This window comes from Lampetra planeri, chromosome 45 (assembly GCF_965212315.1).
Source record: "Lampetra planeri chromosome 45, kcLamPlan1.2.h2, whole genome shotgun sequence".
NCBI lineage: Eukaryota > Metazoa > Chordata > Hyperoartia > Petromyzontiformes > Petromyzontidae > Lampetra > Lampetra planeri.
Genome location: NC_136151.1, coordinates 8638626 through 8660580, shown reverse-complemented (window position 1 = coordinate 8660580; position 21955 = coordinate 8638626). Strand labels below are relative to the sequence as shown.

General features: G+C 50.7%; 1 pseudogene across 1 annotated transcript; it reads right to left on the bottom strand.

Moving 5' to 3' along the window:
* Positions 1–215: 215 nt before the first annotated feature.
* LOC144733129 (E3 ubiquitin/ISG15 ligase TRIM25-like) lies at positions 216–14580 on the bottom strand (annotated as a pseudogene). The gene is made up of 6 exons (XR_013588314.1): positions 13974–14580; positions 12902–12997; positions 10858–11091; positions 10703–10725; positions 10204–10307; positions 216–772 (listed from the first exon to the last, which is right to left on the bottom strand). The product of XR_013588314.1 is annotated as an E3 ubiquitin/ISG15 ligase TRIM25-like (transcript).
* Between the last annotated feature and the right edge of the window lie 7375 nt (positions 14581–21955).

Genomic DNA, 21955 nt, shown 5'->3' with positions numbered 1-21955 from the left:
CACACACAGAGCGGTACTTATTTTATCACCCCCCCCCCCCCCATGAATGTTGTGAGGATTGTTTACGCTCAGCTCCCCCGTTGTGATGGAGAGCCAAGCAGCCCCTAGCCACCGACAGCCACCAGCCAGCCACGGGCGTGGCGCTGCGCGTGGCGGTGACGAGGGTGGCGAGCGCCGTGCGTCGTGGTGGCGTCTGCCCTCTGCACTGTTCACGTTCACCTCTCTCAGGACGCACCACTCAGATCCACAACCCTCACTGAGTCACCAACATCACCCAACACCCACAGCCCAGGGTGTAGGGGCTGAGTGAAAGTTTTATTAAACGAGTGTAACAGCGCCATGGAGTCGGCGCTGTAAAACGACAGCAGCCCCGCGTCCCAGTCCAGGTGGACCCCGACTCTCCGCGGAGGCTGCGGCACCGACAGTGACGTCTCTACCCCGCCATGCCACACTGAGAAGCTGTCGTCATGTTTCCGTAGACACCAGGAGACGTCACTCCCTCCCAGGACGCACTCATCACCACGCCCTCTCCGTGGGATCGTCCCGTACGCGACTCCAACCCGATACCACTTCGCGCTCCCCACGTCCACCTCCCAGTAGTGCTGACCCGACGAGAAGCTCTCAGAGCACAGGGCTTGGTACCAGACATCAAAGCGGTGTGGGTGATGGGGGCGACCCTGGGAGACACCGCTCCGAGTCGCCGTCCTGAGATCCGAGTAAATCTGGAGGTAGTCATGGGCTGAGTTTGTGTCCAGAGTCGGTGAGCGTCCATCTGTGGTGAGTATTAGTGTACACATACTAATATTAGTTAGTGTTAGTGTACACATACTACTATTAGTTAGTGTTAGTTTACACACACTAATATTAGTTAGTGTTAGTGTACACATACTAATATTAGTTATTAACAGTGTACACATACTAATATTAGTTAGTATTAGTGTACACATACTAATATTAGTATTAGTATACATATACTAATATTAGTTAGTATTAGTGTACACATACTAATATTAGTTAGTATTAGTGTACACACACTAATATTAGTTAGTATTAGTGTACACATACTAATATTAGTTAGTATTAGTGTACACATACTAATATTCGTTAGTATTAGTGTACACATGTAGGGGTTATTACGGGAGAAGCGGCGGACGAGAAACACAGGGGTGTCTGCACTCACACACACGGGTGGTCACACCGACGTCCGCATCCGTTATCCCCCACGCCCCCGGCCCTCTGAGGGGATCCCTATAAAAGGCGGGGAGCCAGAGAGCTCGAGGCCAGTTCGACACGAAGCTGACCAGTGAAGATCGAAGACTCGGAGATTAGGCCCTGGGACTCCCCTGTCTCGCTGCCCTTGTCAGGGCCGAGCTGGGTAAGCCAGCGGCGCGGACCAAGAGCTCCCGGACCTCTGCCCTTGTCAGGGCAAGGCCGGCTTAGCTGGTGCCGAGATCTGTGCTTGCCAGGGCCAGATCAGTAAGCCTCCCGTAGCCCACTAGAGGAGGACCAGGGAACAGGACAGAGGGCTTAGTACTAGTGTAATGCGGGCGAAAGCGACCTTCCGGATGTGACGTCACGAGGAGGCGGAGCCAGGTGACGTGGGTGAAAGGTAGGGGGTCCTTAAGCGGGTAAACCGGAAGGAGAAGGCAGTCGGGGTGTGAATGGAAAGGTGTGGGGCCACGCGGGCGTACGAGCCGAGGGGGCACCGTCAGAAGCGGGAGCCAACCCTGGGAACAGTAGGGAGCTACTGGGAGGTGTAAAGCTGCAGATAGAGATAGGCAGTAAGGCTGTGTGTGAGGGGCAGCGGGGTGGCTGCCAAGAGTCGCAGGAGCGACGAGAAGGCGAGACAGCACGAGGCTGTCAGAGCTGCAGCAGGAACAGCCAAGGGAGCTGTGTGAGAGTACAGCAGCGGAGCTGCTGTGGGGCTGCAAGAGCGACAAGAACAGCAGCGGGGCTGCTGATGTGGACTGGAGTGACATCGGAACCAGCACAGAGAGAATAAGAGAGACAGCCGTGTGGGAACGCAGTACGGACCGAATAAAGGACACTGAGCCAGAGATCGTGGTCAAGTCTTTTATTACACTGGGGTCAGAAGTGAAACGGCATGTCTAAGCAAGTAAGGAAGAAAATTCCCCCGGCGCCAGCATCGGCTTCTTCGTCCGACGACGACGAATTCCCTCCGACCACGGATTCTGCTGGGGTGGTGGAGGAGAGCCCTGCTGAGGCGAGCACGGGGACGGGCGTGGAAGATGTCGGCGCGATGGCGGGTCCGTCAACAACATCGGACGCTGACCAAAGATGGCAACAGGTGGCAGAACAACTGGAGACACTCAAGGACGTCCTGGCGCATCTATGTCACCTCGTTACGCCAAGGACGACGATGGAACGAGAAGGTGCTCCACGGGCCGCCACGTTGCCTGCCCTGCCGCCGCCATTGGCCACGCGGCAAGAAGACGCCATCTTGCGCGCTCCGCGGCGCCAAACCGCCATCTTGGCCACGCCGCGGGCCGACGCCATTTTGAATTTGCCTCCAGAACAACCATCATTGGAAGACGGCGTAAAGAGGAGTCGGAGTCGCCACCTTACTACAGTTAAGGAATTCTCTATCGGGGGCGATTGGAGCGCTTTCGCCTGCCGATTTTTGGCGGCGGTTCGTTCAGCAAGATGGACCGATGCGGAGGCCTTGGAAGTGTTGCCGACTCTACTGGACGACGAATCTGTTCGATTTTTCCGTTCCATAATGGCCGATAAGAAGAAGACTTTATGTGGAGTTTTTGAGGAAATGGCCGACGCCTATGAGCCACCTGACGACGCGCATCGGCGATTCGCTCAACGACAACGAGCACCCGAAGAATCGCCCGTGGCGTTCAGGGGTGCGGTGTTGGAGCTGGCCATGGCAGCATATCCTGACACGCCACAGGATCTGCTCGAGCCTCTCATATTGTCTCGGGATCTGGGGATCCCCATGCCTGTGTGTGGGCATGAGAAGCTCACGTCCCGGGCGGCAGCAAAGTGTCTGGATGCGCAGTTTAATCTCCGTCGCTGGAAGCAAGTGGCGGCATGGACGGGTGGGCCCGTCAAGGAAGGAGGCGCGATGGGGTGGGACCCCACAAGGGCGATCTATGTGCCGGATGAGCGGGGTCCACAGGAGCTGACGGCTGCCTCCTCTCCATGGTCGGGACGCGGAAGGCCGGGGCCGCGCGCTACGCCATCGGGACGGGGCCGCCGGGATGCAAGACCTGCGCTTCGGCGCAACGAGGCCGATTGCTTCCGCTGCGGCCGTAGGGGCCATTACGCCAAAGATTGCTGGGCCCGCTTCCCGGGTCCGCCGCAGCAGGAGCCCACAACACCGGACAAGCCGACCAAGGAACCTCCGAAACAGGCATGTCGGCACGCACCAGACACTCGGCAAGGCTTTACACCTCACCCACCACCTTTGTTGCGCGATCCTATTGTTGTTGTTAAAGAAAGGCCATCGACGGGGCCTTGTCATTCAGTTACGCAGTGGCGCAAATTGGCACGGAGAGTTGTCGCGGCCGCTACGGGTTCGTCCACTGTACCGGGGTCCATACAAGGTGTGGACGTGCGCATTTTGGTCGACTCGGGAGCGTCTGCGACTATTATATCGGATGTCATTTTCCATCTGTTGGGCATTCCGCCGGGGGCTGTGCGTCCGGTTTATGGGTCTTGCGTCGCTGCGAACGGGGGTAGTATGGGTATCGTGGGCCAGGTGGATGCTAAGATATCTATAGGGGATGTGTCGGCTTCGGGCGTTGTGTTAATATCGAGATCTTTGGCGGTTCCTTGCTTACTAGGCACGGATTTTTTGGCTAAGATGCCCATTTTGATTAAAATCAATGAGAATTGTATTGAATTGCCGGGGGGCCGTCGAATCTCGTTTCTGCCGTCGCCCTGGGGGCGACCTGCTTCGGCCGTACAGGTGCAGGCGCTGTCCGTCGCATCTGTGGACATCCCACCTGGTTCACAGATGCTTATACCCTTGCGGTATCGGAAGCCCCTGCCCAATCGGCTAGGAGCATTAGGGGTCTTGTTGTCACCATCCGCCACGATAACAACGGGATTGGCGTTAGTTGGGGCACAGACCATCGTCCGGCCGGATCAATTACCGGTTTTACAGGTGCTTAATGCGGGGGTGGAAAACATCCGTGTTCCGGCCGGTACGGTTGTGGCACATGCCACTACGGCGTTTGCGACGCACGATTGTCCGCATCGCCGGGGAGTGGTCGCTGGTGTTTCCGAGCCAAGGGGTTCGGATAATCGTTGGATCGCTACCTTATGTGACGAAAATTCTTCCCTGTCCGTGGGGCAACGTGATGCGCTGCGTAAATTGTTGCTGACGTATTCGGATGTGTTCAGCTCCGACGATTTGGATTTGGGACGCACATCGTTGCTTTCCCATCACATTGAGACGGGCGACGCTGCCCCTATTCGGTTAAATTCGCATCGGATGAGTCCAGCGGAGCGAGAACACGTTCGGGGGGCGGTGGAAGACATGTTGGCTGCGGACATTATATCGCCATCTAACAGCCCATGGGGCGCTCCTGTGGTCTTGGTTAAGAAAAAGGATGGCAACTTGCGATTTTGTGTCGATTTCCGGAAATTGAATAAGATATCGGTGGCAGATGCGTACCCCCTGCCGCGTATGGACGACTCCCTTGACGCATTGTCGGGGGCTAAGTTCTTTTCCACACTGGACCTCTCTTCGGGATTTTGGCAGCTTCCCCTTGACGAGTCCTCACGGGAGAAAACCGCATTCCGTACGCCGCAGGGGTTATTTCAATTCAACTGCCTCCCGATGGGATTGAATGCGGCCCCTGCTACATTTCAAAGATTGATGGAGCTCGTTTTGACGGGGTTGCAGTGGGAGACGTGTCTTATATATTTGGACGATATTATTGTGTTCAGCCGCACATTTGAGGAACATTTAACGCGGCTGGAGACAGTGTTCACGAGGATGCGCTCTGCCAATTTGAAATTCAAACCAAAGAAATGCCACCTACTGCAACGGTCCGTCCGTTATTTGGGGCACATTGTGAGTGCAGAGGGGGTGTCCACGGATCCGGAAAAGACGGCGTGTGTCCGGGATTGGCCGACTCCGGCCTCTGTGGGGGATGTTCGGCGGTTTTTGGGATTTGCCTCGTATTACCGAAGATTTGTGCCGGGGTTTGCGACGATTGCGAGGCCCTTGCATCTCCTTACGGGTAAAGGACGGAAATTTGTTTGGGGAGAGCCGGAAGAGGCGGCCTTTCGGAGTCTGCGTGATCTATTGGCTACGGCCCCGACATTGGATTATCCCGATTTTGATCGCCCTTTCATTCTTGATACGGACGCGAGTGACACAGGTATTGGGGCGGTATTATCACAGTCTAAAGGGGGCGTAGAGCGCGTCGTGGCGTATGGTAGCCGAGTCTTGTCGCCTGCGGAAACACGCTACTGTGTCACTCGTAGAGAACTTTTGGCGGTTGTTTTTTTCCTACGGCAATTTCGACCGTACCTTTACGGTCGTTCTTTTATTGTGCGTACGGATCATGCGGCCTTGCAATATGCACTTAAAATGGACCAGCCATCGGGACAGTGGGCACGTTGGTTGGACACGCTGCAGGAATTTTCCTTCCAAATTCAACATCGGAAGGGAGTGCGCCATGCGAACGCTGACGCACTTTCCAGATTACCAGGGCGCGCCCCTTGTAAATGTGCGTCGGGGACGCATAGGTGTTCGCCGATTCTGAACCCCCCTCAGCCGCTTACGTTGGCCGTCGGGAAGTCGGATACTCCGATGGAACCGGGACCGACTGATGGGGTTTTGAATCTGCCGCGGTCTGTCTGGATTCGGGAACAGATGATGGACGAGTCGTTGTTGTCCATGCGGAAGCGGTCTATGAGGGACAATGGGAGTCCGAGTTCGGCTGTGGGGCCGCGAACCGCTCTCCGAGATGGTCTGCTTATGTGGCAAGAAAGGTTCCAGGAAAGCTGGCGTGTGGTGGTACCAACGTCCTTGCGATTTGAGTTGATTAGAACTCTCCATTGTGACACACTATTGCATTTAGGGGTGCAGAAGACCTTGTTGACGTTACAACGTCATTATTTTTGGCACGGCATGGCGACAGATGTCGTAGGGCACGTGCGCGCGTGCCCTGAATGCGCCCGGCGTAAGCCGCCTAAACATCCTTACGTGCCGCCTCTCCAGTCGATTCAGGTGTCTCGAGTCAATGAATTGGTGGCACTGGACATATTGGGACCCTTCCCACCATCGGCGAGGGGAAATAAATATTTGCTGGTAGGGGTTGAGTATCTCTCCCGTTGGCCGATGGCCTGGCCGTTGCCCGATCAGTCGGCCGCGGCCATCACCGACGCCTTTTTGTTTGGGTACATTATGGACAAGGGGGCGCCGGAGAGACTCCTCACGGACCAGGGCCGAAATTTCTCTTCTAAATTATTGGCTGAAGTGTGCGCAGGCCTTGGGACTAAGAAGATACGGACATCTCCATACCATCCGCAGACGGATGGTATGGTTGAGCGGCTGAACAGGACATTGTCTGCCATGCTTTGCCATACTGTGAGTGAACAGCAATCGGATTGGGATCTGCACATCCCCGGAGTGCTTTCGGCGTACAGGATGACGCCCCATGCGGCTACAGGGTATTCGCCGTTTTACCTTATGTATGGTCGGGAAAACGTGCCTCCGGTGGATGTGCAATTGGGTACTGGGGTGAAGGGACCTCGTAAACCACTCCCTGAATACATTCAGGACACGGTTCGCCGGGTTACGGAGGCGCGGGAAAACGCCCGCGTGGCTACGGCCAAAGCCCAGGCCCGGAACGAGCGGTATGCTCGGCGGTCTGAGGGGGAGTGCCCCTGGAAGGTGGGAGACCTGGCCTGGCTCCATTGCCCGCAGGTGCGGCCGGGGACCTCTCCTAAATTGCACAAACCTTGGCATGGTCCTGTGCGCCTCATTGAGGTTCCCAATCCACAGTCGGCGCGCGTTCAGTTTGGTTCTCGCCGTTGGTTTGTTCATACGTCGCGGTTGAAACCATATGTTGCTCCCCTACGTGATGCGTCATCTCCCAATGTTGCCTTGCCGGGGTCTGTTGCTGCTGACTCTGACTCTTCCCCGCCTGCGTCCATTGATCTTGCTAGAGCGCCTGTCGTACCTGTTCCAGACAGGCCGACCGTGACACCGCGGGGGAGGAGTGGGCCTGTTCGGAGGGCGCCTGCCAGGGCTGCGGTACCTTCAAGCCCGGCGACCCTTCCGACCCCGCTGCAGGCGCATTCGCGGAATACGACCAAGACTGATTCGTCAGGGACACGAGATGTCGGTGGACTTCCAATCGCAGCAGGGGAATTACCCCCTGTCATTTCTCGTGTTCCATCGCGTCCCCGTTCTACAAGTGGGCCGCCGACCGTCCGGGACGGGCCGGCGACCCGCACTCGTTCCAAATCGCTTACGTTTCGTTGATTGTATGTTGTTATTGTTCTTGTTCTTGCCGTCGTATTTATCGCATGCTTTCGTACGTTCGTCGATGTTACTTGTGTGTTGTTCTTGTTGTTATATTGCATGCTTAGTGTCCTTTAAGGGGGAAGGTCGGTTCACCGCATTACGCTTTGGTGTTGTTCAGCCGAGGTCGGCTGGGTTTTTTCTATGGGGGAGGGTGGTGTAATGCGGGCGAAAGCGACCTTCCGGATGTGACGTCACGAGGAGGCGGAGCCAGGTGACGTGGGTGAAAGGTAGGGGGTCCTTAAGCGGGTAAACCGGAAGGAGAAGGCAGTCGGGGTGTGAATGGAAAGGTGTGGGGCCACGCGGGCGTACGAGCCGAGGGGGCACCGTCAGAAGCGGGAGCCAACCCTGGGAACAGTAGGGAGCTACTGGGAGGTGTAAAGCTGCAGATAGAGATAGGCAGTAAGGCTGTGTGTGAGGGGCAGCGGGGTGGCTGCCAAGAGTCGCAGGAGCGACGAGAAGGCGAGACAGCACGAGGCTGTCAGAGCTGCAGCAGGAACAGCCAAGGGAGCTGTGTGAGAGTACAGCAGCGGAGCTGCTGTGGGGCTGCAAGAGCGACAAGAACAGCAGCGGGGCTGCTGATGTGGACTGGAGTGACATCGGAACCAGCACAGAGAGAATAAGAGAGACAGCCGTGTGGGAACGCAGTACGGACCGAATAAAGGACACTGAGCCAGAGATCGTGGTCAAGTCTTTTATTACACTAGGGTGGGTTTCCCATAGTACGGGTGAAGGGGACGTTACCCCTTCAACAATTGTGCCTGTCACTGAGTTAATAAACAGTGTGCCTCAACTCCGACCTCGTCTCCTCGAACTTACTACACACATACTAATATTAGTTAGTGTTAGTGTACACATACTAATATTAGTTAGTATTAGTGTACACATACTATTATTAGTTCGTGTTAGTGTACACACACTAATTTTAGTTAGTATTCGTGTACACATACTAATATTAGTTAGTGTTAGTGTACACATACTAATATTAGTTAGTATTAGTGTACACATACTATTATTAGTTCGTGTTAGTGTACACACACTAATTTTAGTTAGTATTCGTGTACACATACTAATATTAGTTAGTGTTAGTGTACACATACTAATATTAGTTAGTATTAGTGTACACACACTAATATTAGTTAGCATTAGTGTGCACATACTAATATTAGTTAGTATTAGTGTACACACACTAATATTAGTTAGTATTAGTGTACACATACTAATGTTAGTTCGTGTTAGTGTACACACACTAATTTTAGTAAGTATTCGTGTACACATACTAATATTAGTTAGTGTTAGTGTACACATACTAATATTAGTTAGTATTAGTGTACACACACTAATATTAGTTAATATTAGTGTACACATACTAATATTAGTTAGTATTAGTGTACACATACTAATATTAGTTAGCATTAGTGTGCACATACTAATATTAGTTAGTGTTAGTGTACACATACTAATATTAGTTAGTGTTAGTGTACACATATTAATATTAGTGTACACACTAATATAGTTAGTATTAGTGTACACATACTAATATTAGTTAGTGTTAGTGTACACATAACAATGTTAGTTAGTATTAGTGTACACATACTAATTTTAGTTAGTATTAGTGTACACACACTAATATTCGTTAGTATTAGTGTACACACACTAATATTAGTTAGTTTTAGTGTACACATACTAATATTCGTTAGTATTAGTGTACACTTACTAATATTCGTTAGTATTCGTGTACATATTCTAATATTCGTTTGTATTAGAGTACACATACTAATATTAGTTAGTATTAGTGTACACATACTAATATTCGTTATTATAAATGTACACATACTAATATTAGAATAAATGTACCCACAGACATTGTGTGTCACAGCCTCGCACACTCTCACATCCACGCACAGACATTGTGTGTCACAGCCTCGCACACTCTCACACACGCACACACACATTGTGTGTCACAGCCTCGCACACTCTCTCATCCACACACAGACATTGTGTGTCAAAGCCTCGCACACTCCCACACCCACACACAGACATTGTGTGTCACAGCCTAGCACACTCTCACACCCACACACAGACATTGTGTGTCACAGTCTCGCACACTCTCACACCCATACACAGACATTGTGTGTCACAGCCTCGCACGCTGCGCTGCCCTCTGCTGGTATGATGTGTAAACATTCGCCACGAGGGAGACAAAGGCGGCCGGACGTGGTGCTGGCCACCCACTCCCTCGTGTGCCGTGCCGGCCTTCATAGGTGCTGCTGCTGCTCCATAACAGCACTTGCTTCAGTACCCAGCAGTAGGATTCAGTAGAATATTGAAACTGTTAAACTAATTTTATTTCACCAGGGAGAGCCCACTGATCCATGTCGCTCTCTTCCAGAGTCTGCGTCTCTCTCCCCGTGGTGGCGTGGATTTCTCCCTGGTTCCTCGCGTTTTTCCATTCAAGTTTAGAATCAATTTGCATTCAGAGGATTTGGCTGCTGCTATAAATATCCACGTGATGAGCCGCTTCGTCGAGCTGTCATTTGTGATAGTCAGGTCGCTTCCGAAAAAAGAGTGACATGGTTCAGTGCGTTCCTTACCTGGTAAAATAAATGAAATGTTGACGAAGGTGGGGAGCACAGAAGTGCAGTGCAACAGAGCGGGACACGCGGGTGCAAGACTGAGGAACTCACAGACGAGAGGCAGGAGTCTGCGCATTGCCCTTTCAAGGGAGAGGATCGTGATGGCGTCCAGTGAAGTGGGAGGTGGGGGTGCAGATTCCTTTGGGATCTCTCTCCTGGGACAACCACCAACAACATCACACACAGCCTCGTTTAACCACAGCATTGTAACACTCAGCATCCATAGCACACGCAGCACGTGTCTGACGCAGCCCATGTCTCACACACAGCCCGTGTCTCACAGCCCGTGTCTCACAGCCCGTGTCTCACACACAGCCAGTGTCTCACACACAGCCCGTGTCTCACATAACCCGTGTCTCACACACAGCCCGTGTCTCACACACAGTCAGTGTCTCACACACAGCCTGTGTCTCACACACAGCCCGTGTCTCACGCAACAGCCCATGTCTCACACAAAGTCAGTGTCTAACACACACACAAACATACCGTGTGTCTAACACACACATCATGAGTTGTGAGTGTTTAACCGTGAGATGTTAAGGATATGTACCTGCGCGTCTCCTCCAGGTGCCCCTGTGGAAGAGAGAAAGGAGACAGAGAGGGATCATGAGTGACGTCTCTAACCTTGCACCACGAGCCCCTCTGCCACTGCCCGCTCTGTTGTTCTGGACACCCAAACGGCGTCTCCACAGAGGCGCTCCCCACCTGCAGGAAGGCGAGTGAGTCCCTCTCGTGCTGCAGGGCGCTCAGGCGAGCGGCCGCTGCCTGGAGCTCGTCGATCTCCCGCTTGTGACGAGCGATGTCCTCGTCTATCCGGGACAGCAGCTCGCGCTCCTTCACGGCCACGCGTTGGAGAGCCTCACTCTCGTCCTCGTCCAGAGCTTTCTTTAGGCGGGCGAACTTGCCCGTGATGCGACCCCTGATCCCGGCCACCGATTCCTGCGGAGACGCGGGCACCACGGTTGGCTCCTTGAGCCATGAGTCACTCCGTGTGTGCGTGTGGGTGCCGTGGTGGCTAGGAGATGCTCACTCCCTCGCCTGGTATACAGCAGGTCGGGGTTCGATCCTGACCCTGACGCCTGTATATTTAGAGTTTGTTCTCTCTGTAGTCTTTTGGATTTTTCTCCGGGTCCCCCTGTTTATGCCTCCACATTTAGGGTCAACGTCGCGCGTTTAGAGTATTTGGCTGCTATCAAATTCCACGTTACAATTAGCCACTTTGTTGAGCTATAATTTGTAATAGCCAGGTCGCTTCTGAAAAAAGAACTACGTAGCTCAGTGGAGTCATTCCTGGTAAAATAAAAATTAGTTTAGTCTATGGGTCTCTACGGGTCTCTACGGGTCTCTAAGCCTCTCTCGGGGTCTCTATATATCTCTGTTTATCTGTGTGTCTCTAGGGTGTCTAGGTATCTCTATGGGTGTAGTATATATATGGGTATATATTTATCGATATGGGTCTCTATCTATATTTTGCTGCTACTATACATTTCTACGTGATAATGATGATATCAGCAATTTGGTTGATCTGTAATTTGTGATTGCCAGGTCGCTTCTGAAAAAGAGCCACACATCTCAGTGGGCCTTGCCTGGTAAAATAATAAATAATATTCCCTAGTGGTGAATCATGCCCCAGTGACGAGGCGCCCATGGGACTGAGTCGATCCATGCCAAGGGGGCAAGAGGGGTGCCGCTCTCTTCGTGTTTCTCCCCTAGAGGGCGCTGGGGTCCGGTGGGGGCCCCCTCGTGGGTCCGACGAGATGTGGCGAGATGTTAACTACCTCGCCTGGTGTACAGGGGGTCGTGGGTTCGACCACGACCCTGATGCCTGTGTGGATTTTTCTCCGAGTCCTCCGGCTTTTCCCACCACATTTAGAATCGGAGTATCCAGGTCAGGTTTTTCCACAAGTCCGACTCGGGTTAAGGATCCAAGGCATTCCTAATCTGCTGTGAACAACCCGCAGGGCCCAAGAGTGTCTTCGGGTTTCGTTTAGAGTGCAGTATTTAAAGTATGTTGCTGCTATCAATTTCCACCTGTTAAGCCATTTCATTGAGCTTTCATTTCTGATATTCAGGTTCCTTCTGGAAAAGAGCTACAAGGCTCAGTGGGGCCTTACCTGGTAAATAACAATTGTTTAGTCTATGGATCTCCATGCATGACTATTTGTCCCTATGTATCACAATTTGTCCATACGTATCTCTATGCGTCTCTATATATCTCTATGTATCCCTATGTATCTCTATGGGTTTCTAGGTATTTATTTGGGTCTCTTTATACCTCTCTTTGTCACTATGTATCTCTATGGGTGTCTATGCATCTCTATGGGTCTGCTCTATATATTTCTACGTGATGATGATGATGATCATGTCAGCCACTTTGTTGAGCTGCTATCATGTGTGACAGCCAGGGTAGCTTCTGAAAAAATCTACACAGCTCAGTGGGGCCTTACCTGATTAAATAAATAATTGTAGTTTAAATAGACTCAAGGATGGCGTGAGGTTCAGCTGTGCGATATTCAAGCCTCTACGTCCGTGCCGGTGCAGTGCACCAGCTGCACCACAGCTCCACCCCGACAATCCTGGTCACTTTATGTAATTTTTTTGTGCCACAGTAGTGGAAGACGCAATAATGAGTAACCCGACCTTTTGGCAGACTTGCCGATGCAGCTTCGTTTGAATGCATTTTGACATCCACGACTTCCACACTGGGTGGAGGTAACAGGGGTCAAAGAGCCTGGTCCGGTCACGGTACCTGCGCCTCCTTGCGAGCGGCCTCCATCCGCGTCACGGACTCCTCCGCCTTCTTCCTCTTCTCCTCCACCGCTCGCGTCTCCTCCCCTACGCGCGTCTGTAGTGAGAGACGAGACGTCACCTGGGGGAGATTCCAGCCCCCTGAGCCACCCCTCACACCGCCCTTCCTTCCACACCGACCCCTACACAGCGAAGTCCCTCATCTCCAGGCTGCCTCCCTACGGCGACTGAGATGGGAGAAACGGGGAGTGGGCAAGCTGATGCCTCGTTGCAGCAGCAGCCGGTGGGAGCCGTGCTGGCTTGGTGTCCCTATCGACTCATATCCAAGGGCCCATGTGCCCACAGCTGTCTAGTTTAGAAGATAATGTGGTGCCAGGACTGCGGAGCAACTCCGCAAGCACCGCGATTCCCTCCCGGCCCCTGCACTAAAAACACACCCGCACGCAGCACACCCACGTAGTGTCCTGGCAGGGGATTAGGGATCAATCACCCAGCGGTGCGCGCGTGGTTACGTATGTGGGAAATACACGCCTGCAAGGGCGCACGTGTGCATGCCACCGCGGTCGCTTTTGTGGTGGTTCACGTGGGCGTGTGCGAGATAACCCCGGGCGGTGGTTAGCCAGCAAATTAGCTATGTCCCTCCGAGAGGGCCCTGGCGCGGGGGGGGGGGGGTCGATCACCCTATCGGCGGGGGCCCGGCAAGAGGTGGCCGACGAGGAGGAGGGGGGTGTGGCTTGGGTGGACATCGCACCCCGCCCGCTCACAGGGATTGGTTAGGCAGGTGTCGGCCCCCACAATAACTCTAGTAGAATTGTCTATTAGGTGGCTGTGATATTGGTGTCAAATATTTATCCACTTAATTTCTTTATACGGCATTTAAGTTAAGTGAGAGCCTGGCATGCAATACATCCTAAGGCAGTTTCCTAAAACGCTAACCAGGAGATGAGGTATACAAGGCAGAGATTCAACAGGGAGAACATGAACACACAATTGTGTTTTTATCATCAGATGTTTGTTAGCCGAGTGACAGATTGGTCAGATTGTGTTGCGTTGTCTCACTCTGAGGGTCTCACCTTCCGTGTCTCGTGCTCCTTTTTCAGCGTCAGGACCTTGTGTCCTGTGTGGTCACCTGCGATGGTGCAATGGTGCAAGTCGAGCAGACCAGGCTGCTGTCTACTGAGCAGTAGAATTCCAGCTCCCTGCTGTGCTCCCGGCACCGCCGCTCCTCCAGGTTTGCGATGGGAGCCACCAGGACGTGGTCACTCAGCCTGGGATTCTCCAAGTGAGGCCTCGCGTGCATCGCACAGTAGGACATCTCACATCTCAGGCAGGTCCTCACTGCAGGGGTCGGGTCGTCAGTGCAGATGTCACACACGACAACCGCGGCCATCTCGTCTCCAACTCTGAGCTGCTCCGCCAGGTTGGCGAGGGCCACGTTCCTCCTCAGCTGGGGTCGCACAGGGAAGGTCGCTCGGCACTGCGGGCAGCTGAAGCTGCTCGCCGTCTCCCAGGCGGCCTCCAGGCACCGCAGGCAGAACGAGTGTCCGCAGCTCAGCGTGGAGGGGCAGACGAACGTGCCCAGGCAGATGGAGCAGCGCAGCTCACTATCCACACTCTCACTGGGAGTCGCGCTCGCCATAACCCATGGTTTCGCTGGGATCGCTCGCTGTGTGGCTCAGAGAGACGTTCGACCAGGACCTCTCTCTTATAACAACGGTGGAGAAGGAAGTAAAATACTTGAAATATTTTCATTGTTGTCACTGACATCACGAGACACTGCCTGGAATGTGAACCCGCGGACTGAGGTGCGCAAACAGCAGCCTCAAGGTGAACACGGCTACTGTACACACCTTGAAATTTAAAGAAATGAGAACTGTTGTTAATATAAATCGGTGAGGCTCAGCTGCGTTGGCTCATTCGTGAGATGAGTGTCGAGAGATAAACTCATCCTTCTACAGCAAGTTGGTGGAAATATGTTATCTCCCTCGCCCGGTATACAGGTGGTGGATTTGATCCCAATCCTGACGCCTGCTTTATATTTAAAGTTTGCGTCTCTCTCTTTTTGTGGTCGAGTGAATTTTTCTCCGGGTCCTCCGGGTTTTCCCTCTGCATTTACAATCAATATCACGCGTTTAGAGTAGTTGGCTGCAATACATTTCCACGTGATTAGCCACCATTTGTGGCCAGGTCGTTTCTGAAAAATAGCTACACAGCTCAGTGAGCCTTACCTGCTAAAATTAAAATAAATAGTTGTAGATATCTCATAATGTCCTGTAACTCCATCTCCGTGTCATCGTGGCATCAGAAAAATAAGTAATATTAATTTTTTTTTTTATTAAAAACACGCTTTTATGAAATGTACTAGTAATGGCAGAACTCCACAACTCCAGGAAGTGGCCCCGAAGCTTGCCATGACGTAAGGACCGTGGCCAATTAGAGCCAATGTCAGTTGACCGTGGACAATTAGACCCAAACCGAAACATAACATATAAAAAAGAATGTTTAAAAAAATATATATTTTTATTTTTCATGATAGAATATAGCATTGTCATCAGTGTGACATAAGTATACCAAGTTTGCAGTCGATACCACATTGGTAAGTGGGTTAAATTTGAGTTACAAGATTTGAGGATACAACAACGACAACGACAACAGAGTGAGTTAAAAGAAAGCGCGTATTAATAATAAAAAATTGCGTGTAGCCTCCCGTGACAGATCCTGGAATCTTGAGCCTCTTGCTAGCAGTGTGAATCTATCACCAACTCTACCTGCCTCCATCACCCACTGCTGGCGATGTCACCGTCTCTCACTCTCACCTTGTCCGAGACTGCAGATCCCCGTGCCGGCCATTCACAGCCGCACCCACCGCTTGCTTCACCTGCGTTGTTGTTTCACATTCACACGCACGGCTACTCAACACGCATGCACACGCAGCAACACAAATGGCCATCGGCGTTCACCATGATTGCAAATTTTTTTACCAATAAAACGAAACTATGTTTTTATTTTACCAGGTGTAATGCCCCACTGAGCTATTAGCTTATTTTTCAGAAGCGACCTGCCCATCACAAATGACAGCTCAACAAAGTGGCTCATCATGTTGTAAATGCATAGCAGCCAAATAATCTAAATGCTGCACTCTAAACGCGGCTTGAACCCGGAGACGCTCTCTTGGACTCTGCGGGTTGTTCACAGCAGATAACGAATGCCTTGGACTCAACACCCCAGTCGGACTCGTGGGAAAACGCGAACTGGATTTCACTGAACACACGGCCTGGACTCATCCGCTTAGCTTACTAACGGATAAAAACGCGCACTGTATTTGAAAGCTTCCTTCTACCAGGTCACCAATGCGAGCGAAAGGGGTTCCCACGATGTCCACGGCTCATTCCTCGGTGCAGCAGCAGCAGCGACGGCTCAGTGCTCAGTGAGGCGCAGTGGCTCCAGGCCAGGCAGGCAGCGCGATCCGCTGCGGGTTTTGCAGCCAAAAAAATCTTCGCAGCGTCCCGGGAGAGCCGGTTCGGTGACAGCTCAGCACCCCTCGGGTGCCGCGCAGCCCACACCCGGCTACGCATTCGGTTACACTCACTAACTCACTCACACACTCACTCACTTACACACTCACACACTCACTTACACACTCGCACACTCACTCACTCACACACTCACACACACTCACACACAATCACTCACTCGCACACTCACACACGGACCTACGGTCTGTCTCTCTCCTTCTCACTCACCGCTTGTATAAAGCCGTCTCTGTCCCGTCTGTATGCTCCCGTACATGAATCTGTGTCTCCCTCGAGCCCGCGCGTCTCCGTCGAGCCCGCGCGTCTCCCTCGAGCCTGCGCATATATCTATAAAAAGTCATCTGTTTCCCGTCCGTGTTGTATATTTGCCTTTTCCAAAAATGTATATTAAGAGTGATATTGCCTATTTTTAACGTATCAGATTTTTTTCTATGGATTTAGTACGTTCTTAAAAGACACATCATACGAATTATGTAAATTCTCCACGTCCAGAATAACATGTATCCCAAGGGTATATCCAGAGCCTGCCCAACCGCCTTTGTCTTCCCAGTGGCTGTCATTGCATGCTGCAGCAGGAATTCATATTAAGGATGAGTCGACATAAAGAGGGGGGAAGGCCGCTTCACAATAAACAAGACGACAGACACACACCACACCAGGGGCAATTAAGAACATCTGCGCTCACACAATCTTGGGATGACCTCCGGAGGCAGGGAGGGGAGTTTTTAGAGTTTTAGAGGGGTTATGACATCAGGTGTCAGCATGGCCAAAATATAACTTTTTTTGTTTATTTAAATTAGTACATTTATATATCTTAGTAATTTTATTTGCATGTATTTTATTAATTTTATTATTCATTCACATTATTAATTGTATTACTCATTTGCTTTACTTATTATTCACTTCATTTGCTACGTAATGCTCTTCTGCTATTCTTTGCGCTCATTTGCAAGTTCACTTTGCTCAGTAGATGGTTGCTGCTGAGGTCGTGACGGGTTTCTTTTGTTCCATTCCCGTTGCTCTGTGGCCCCGGTACCGTCCCCGTGCTGCCGCGATGTGCACCGATGCCCACTTTAGTGAGGGCGACGTTGGCACGCAGACTGAAGATCGATTGAAGAGGACAAAAGCGAGTCCTTAATGTCCAGTCAATGTCTCTTTACTTGAAGAAATATGCAAAACATTACCCCATTGTCTTCTTGGTTCTTTCGGTAAAGTCACGTAGAAGGAAAATAATAAAATTATAAAAATAAAACATAATAAAATAATTTTCACGACGTTTCGGCCACAACGCAAGCAGCCGTCTTCAGGTGGAGAACAGTTCTGTCGAGAAGGCAGGCTCTGCCTTCTAAACAGTCAGACTCTGCCTTCTCGACAGACCTGTTCTCCACCTGAAGACGGCTGCTTGCATTGTGGCCGAAACGTCGTGAGAATTATTTTATTATGTTTTATTTTTATTATTTTATTATTTTTCTTGACTTTACCGAAAGAACCAAGAAGATGAATCCCTGCAGTCACGAAAGCTTTAAATCGAAATTACCCCATTGCTCGAGGAGTATCCTGAAGTTCATTAAATAACTTAACAATTATGATTGGAATCTCAGCTCCACCGTAACGAAGAATGAAAGCTGTCAATGCTCCCCACGTTTCCGCTTTCAACTGAAGAATCTTCAAATCTTGACGATGCTCCCAGCACGTGGAGGGAACGTCACAGACATCGCGCTGATCAACAAGGGGCAGAACCTGAAAGCGCATCGGAGAGAGACACAACGCGCAATCTGCACACCGCACTCCGACGTGCACGCCGCTCACCAATCCCAGCGCCACAGTCCAGGCTCAACCTTGCGGAGCTTCCGAGATCTGGAAAAAAAGAAAATCGGTGACATTCCGGGTTGATTTGACCACAGCCTCTTGTGAAATCTCCCGTGCACTTTCATTGCTCAGCGCGCCCCGCGAATCCCTGCGGTGGAGTGGCAGCGCCCTCGCGTGGCGCGCACCAACACCGCTCCAGGATGCGCAGGGACCCAAACGGCGTCTGGGAATCGGTCGCGATTCGTGACTCGGTCCGCAACTCTGGAGCAGTGCCGGCAGTGAATCAATGAGCCCCACGTGACCCCCAACATCCCCATCTCCCCCACCCCCTCGGGGTTCCTCCTCTCACGTGACAACCCCCAAGCCCCCCCCCCCAGACAACCCCCCCCACCTCTACCCCTCCCCCTGGTGGCTGTTGTTGTGGTGGTGATTGTGGTGGTGGTTATTGTTGTACTGGTAATTGTTATGGTTGTTGTGGTGGTGGTTGTTGTGGTGGTTGTTGTTGTGGTGGTTGTCCTAGTGGTGGTTAATTCTAGATTTGAAGCTTTCGTGACTGCAATGATTCATATTCTCAGGTTTTTTCGGTAAAGTCACGTAGGTAAAACATTAAAAGTAATGAAAGTAAAATAAAACAAAACAAAAATAAAATTCACGACGTTTCGGAGGCAACACAAGTCTCCGTCATCAGGTGGGACCGTCACAGCCAGATTAGCTGCATCAAGTGAAGCAATGATTCAAGATGTAATCCCTTATAAGCAAGTTGAAGGGGGGGAGGAGAGGGGGGGGGGAGTTCATCAGAATGTGGTAGCCAATGAATGGAAACGTATCGGGAGGGAGGGGGGTGGGAGGGGGAGGGAGCCAACAAAAAAAAAATTTGGCGACGGCTTGGACGCGGCTGCTGCGCACGCCAACACAATGGACAGAGAGGGGGGAGGGGAGGTCTGATACACATGATAGAACAAAGGAACGAAAATGCCCATGTTTATACCAATGCAGGCTGAAAAATGAAGAGAGTACTGTTAAAAATAACTGGGGATGTTAACACTCGGTGAAGTAAATTAAAATAGTGCCTGTCAGATAAGATGGTCCAAAAAGTGTAATTAAGTCTTTTTTGCGTGGTTAATAACATCTTTCCAGTGATTACTGAGTTTGTACCCATCATCACGGTTGAAATTATGTCTGTGTTTGTATATTTGTATGGCTTCGTGTACAAACCTTTGATGGTAGCCAGGAGGCTTGCAGAGAACCTTGGTCTCGGAAAAGACAATTTCATGAGAGCCCGCCGAGTTGTAGCAATGATCGGCAACGGCCGAAGAATCAGTTCTGCCGTGTTTCAGATCTGACTTGTGCTCGCGGACACGATCAGCAACATGACGTTTTGTTTCTCCAATGTAGCAATCACCACAAATGCAACTCAATTTGTAGACTCCAGGATACTGTAAGTCAGGAACGACATCCTTCACAGATGGAATCAGATCACGGATTTTATGCACTGTGCTGAATCGGACTTGGATCTTATGTTTGTTTAGAATTTTGGAGATCTTTTTGGTCACGCCTGCTATGTATGGTAACGTGATAGTTTTGGTCGGAGTTTCATGTGGTTGTTTCTGTGTGGTGGGAGAGACAGCTTGGCGGATAGTACGGTCAGAGTATCCGTTCATCCTGAGGGCCCGATGTACATGTCTTAATTCATCAGTCAGGTGGTGTTGGTCAGAAATGCCATGGGCTCTGTGGTATAGCGTTTTGATGAGAGAATTCTTTTGAGATGGGTGGTGGTGGGAATCCGGTTTCAGGTAGGAATCTGTGTGGGTGGCTTTCCTGTAGACAGAATGTCCCAAGGATCCGTCAAGCCTCCTCTTAAACAGAATATCCAAGAATGGTAGTTTACCGTCTTTCTCCACTTCCATGGTGAATCTGATAGATGGGTGTCTAGAATTGATGTGGTCCAAGAAGTGGTTCAATGCTGGGAGGCCATGTGGCCAGATGACGAAAGTGTCATCCACATATCTCTTCCACAGGGAAGGACGCAGGGTGGATGTCTGGATGGCGTCTGATTCAAACTTTTCCATGAAAATGTTGGCTATAACTGGTGACAAGGGGGAGCCCATAGGGGTACCCTCATTCTGTTTGTAGAAGGTGCCATTCCAGGTAAAATAGGTGTTGGTGAGGCAATGCCTAACCAGCGCAGGTACATCAGAATTCAATCCCTGTTGGACTAAGTCCTCAATTATTGTTAGGGTGTCCGGTACTGGGACTTTGGTAAACAAAGATACTACATCAAAGCTGACGAGAATGTCATCAGGAGATAGTACCATGTCCTTAACCATAGAGACTAATTGGGTTGAGTTGAGTACTGCCGAAGAGGTCTTGCCTGTGAAGGGGAGCAGAGTATCTGATAGAAAACGGGCTAGTTTGTACGTCGGAGAGTTTATCGTCGACACGATGGGTCGTAGCGGGGTGCTTTCTTTATGGATTTTAGGAAGACCATAGAGTCTGGGAGGTCTTGCCGCCGATGGTTTTAGAGAGGGACGTTTGCTTGGTTCGATTAGGGAAGTCGAACTCGTGATGATACTGTTGGTTTTTGTCGTTAGGCTTTTAGTGGGATCGTTTTTAATTTTGGAGTAACTCCCATCATTAAGAAGGTCCAGGATTTTGTTGTTGTATGAATCTTTATCCATGATGACCGTGGCATTGCCCTTGTCTGCCGAGAGGATGACTATATCATCTCTCTTTTTTAAATTCGCGAGTTCAGAGCGTTCGTTTTTGCTGATGTTACTAGTGGGTTTCTTAGCATTCTTAAGAATAGTAGCTATTTCAGCTCTTGCTACATCAGCATGGATGTGTCCTATGCCTCTGAGGGCTACATCAATCTGAGAAATCATATCCTCTACTGGTATATATTTAGGGGTGACGGCGAAATTTAGTCCTTTGGCCAGTACCGTTTTTAGATTGTCAGAGATTGGAATGTTACTCTGATTAATCACGGTCTTGTTAACATCCAGCTTTGCGATGTGTGGCTCTGGTTTCTTTTTAGATAGGAGGTTGAATTTAGAAATCAGGTTAGCTTTGCATTTGGCTGACATTGAGTCAGCAGAAGCAGAAGTCATGTTATCAACGTGGTTCCAATCAGAAGGTGACATTTTTTGTGTTAACATTAGATGTGTTTGTAAGAGAGTCTTGTCTAAATTATCGAGTTCAGATCGGAGTAACCTTATTCTCTCCGAGATTAGTGATAGGCTAGCTTTAAATAAGATCTGTTTGGAGTTCGGTGAGGACACAGCAGCGGATGTGAGTGTGAAAGCGATGGGTATTACCTTGTTATCGCGGCATCTCTTGAGGAAGGTCAGCGTCTCGAGAAGCTGTGACTTCTTGTCTCGTTGTCTGTTAAAAACTCTAACAGATAGGTGGAATTCCTCCCCGTAGAGGGCATTAATTCTAGATTTGAAGCTTTCGTGACTGCAATGATTCATATTCTCAGGTTTTTTCGGTAAAGTCACGTAGGTAAAACATTAAAAGTAATGAAAGTAAAATAAAACAAAACAAAAATAAAATTCACGACGTTTCGGAGGCAACACAAGTCTCCGTCATCAGGTGGGACCGTCACAGCCAGATTAGCTGCATCAAGTGAAGCAATGATTCAAGATGTAATCCCTTATAAGCAAGTTGAAGGGGGGGAGGAGAGGGGGGGGGGGAGTTCATCAGAATGTGGTAGC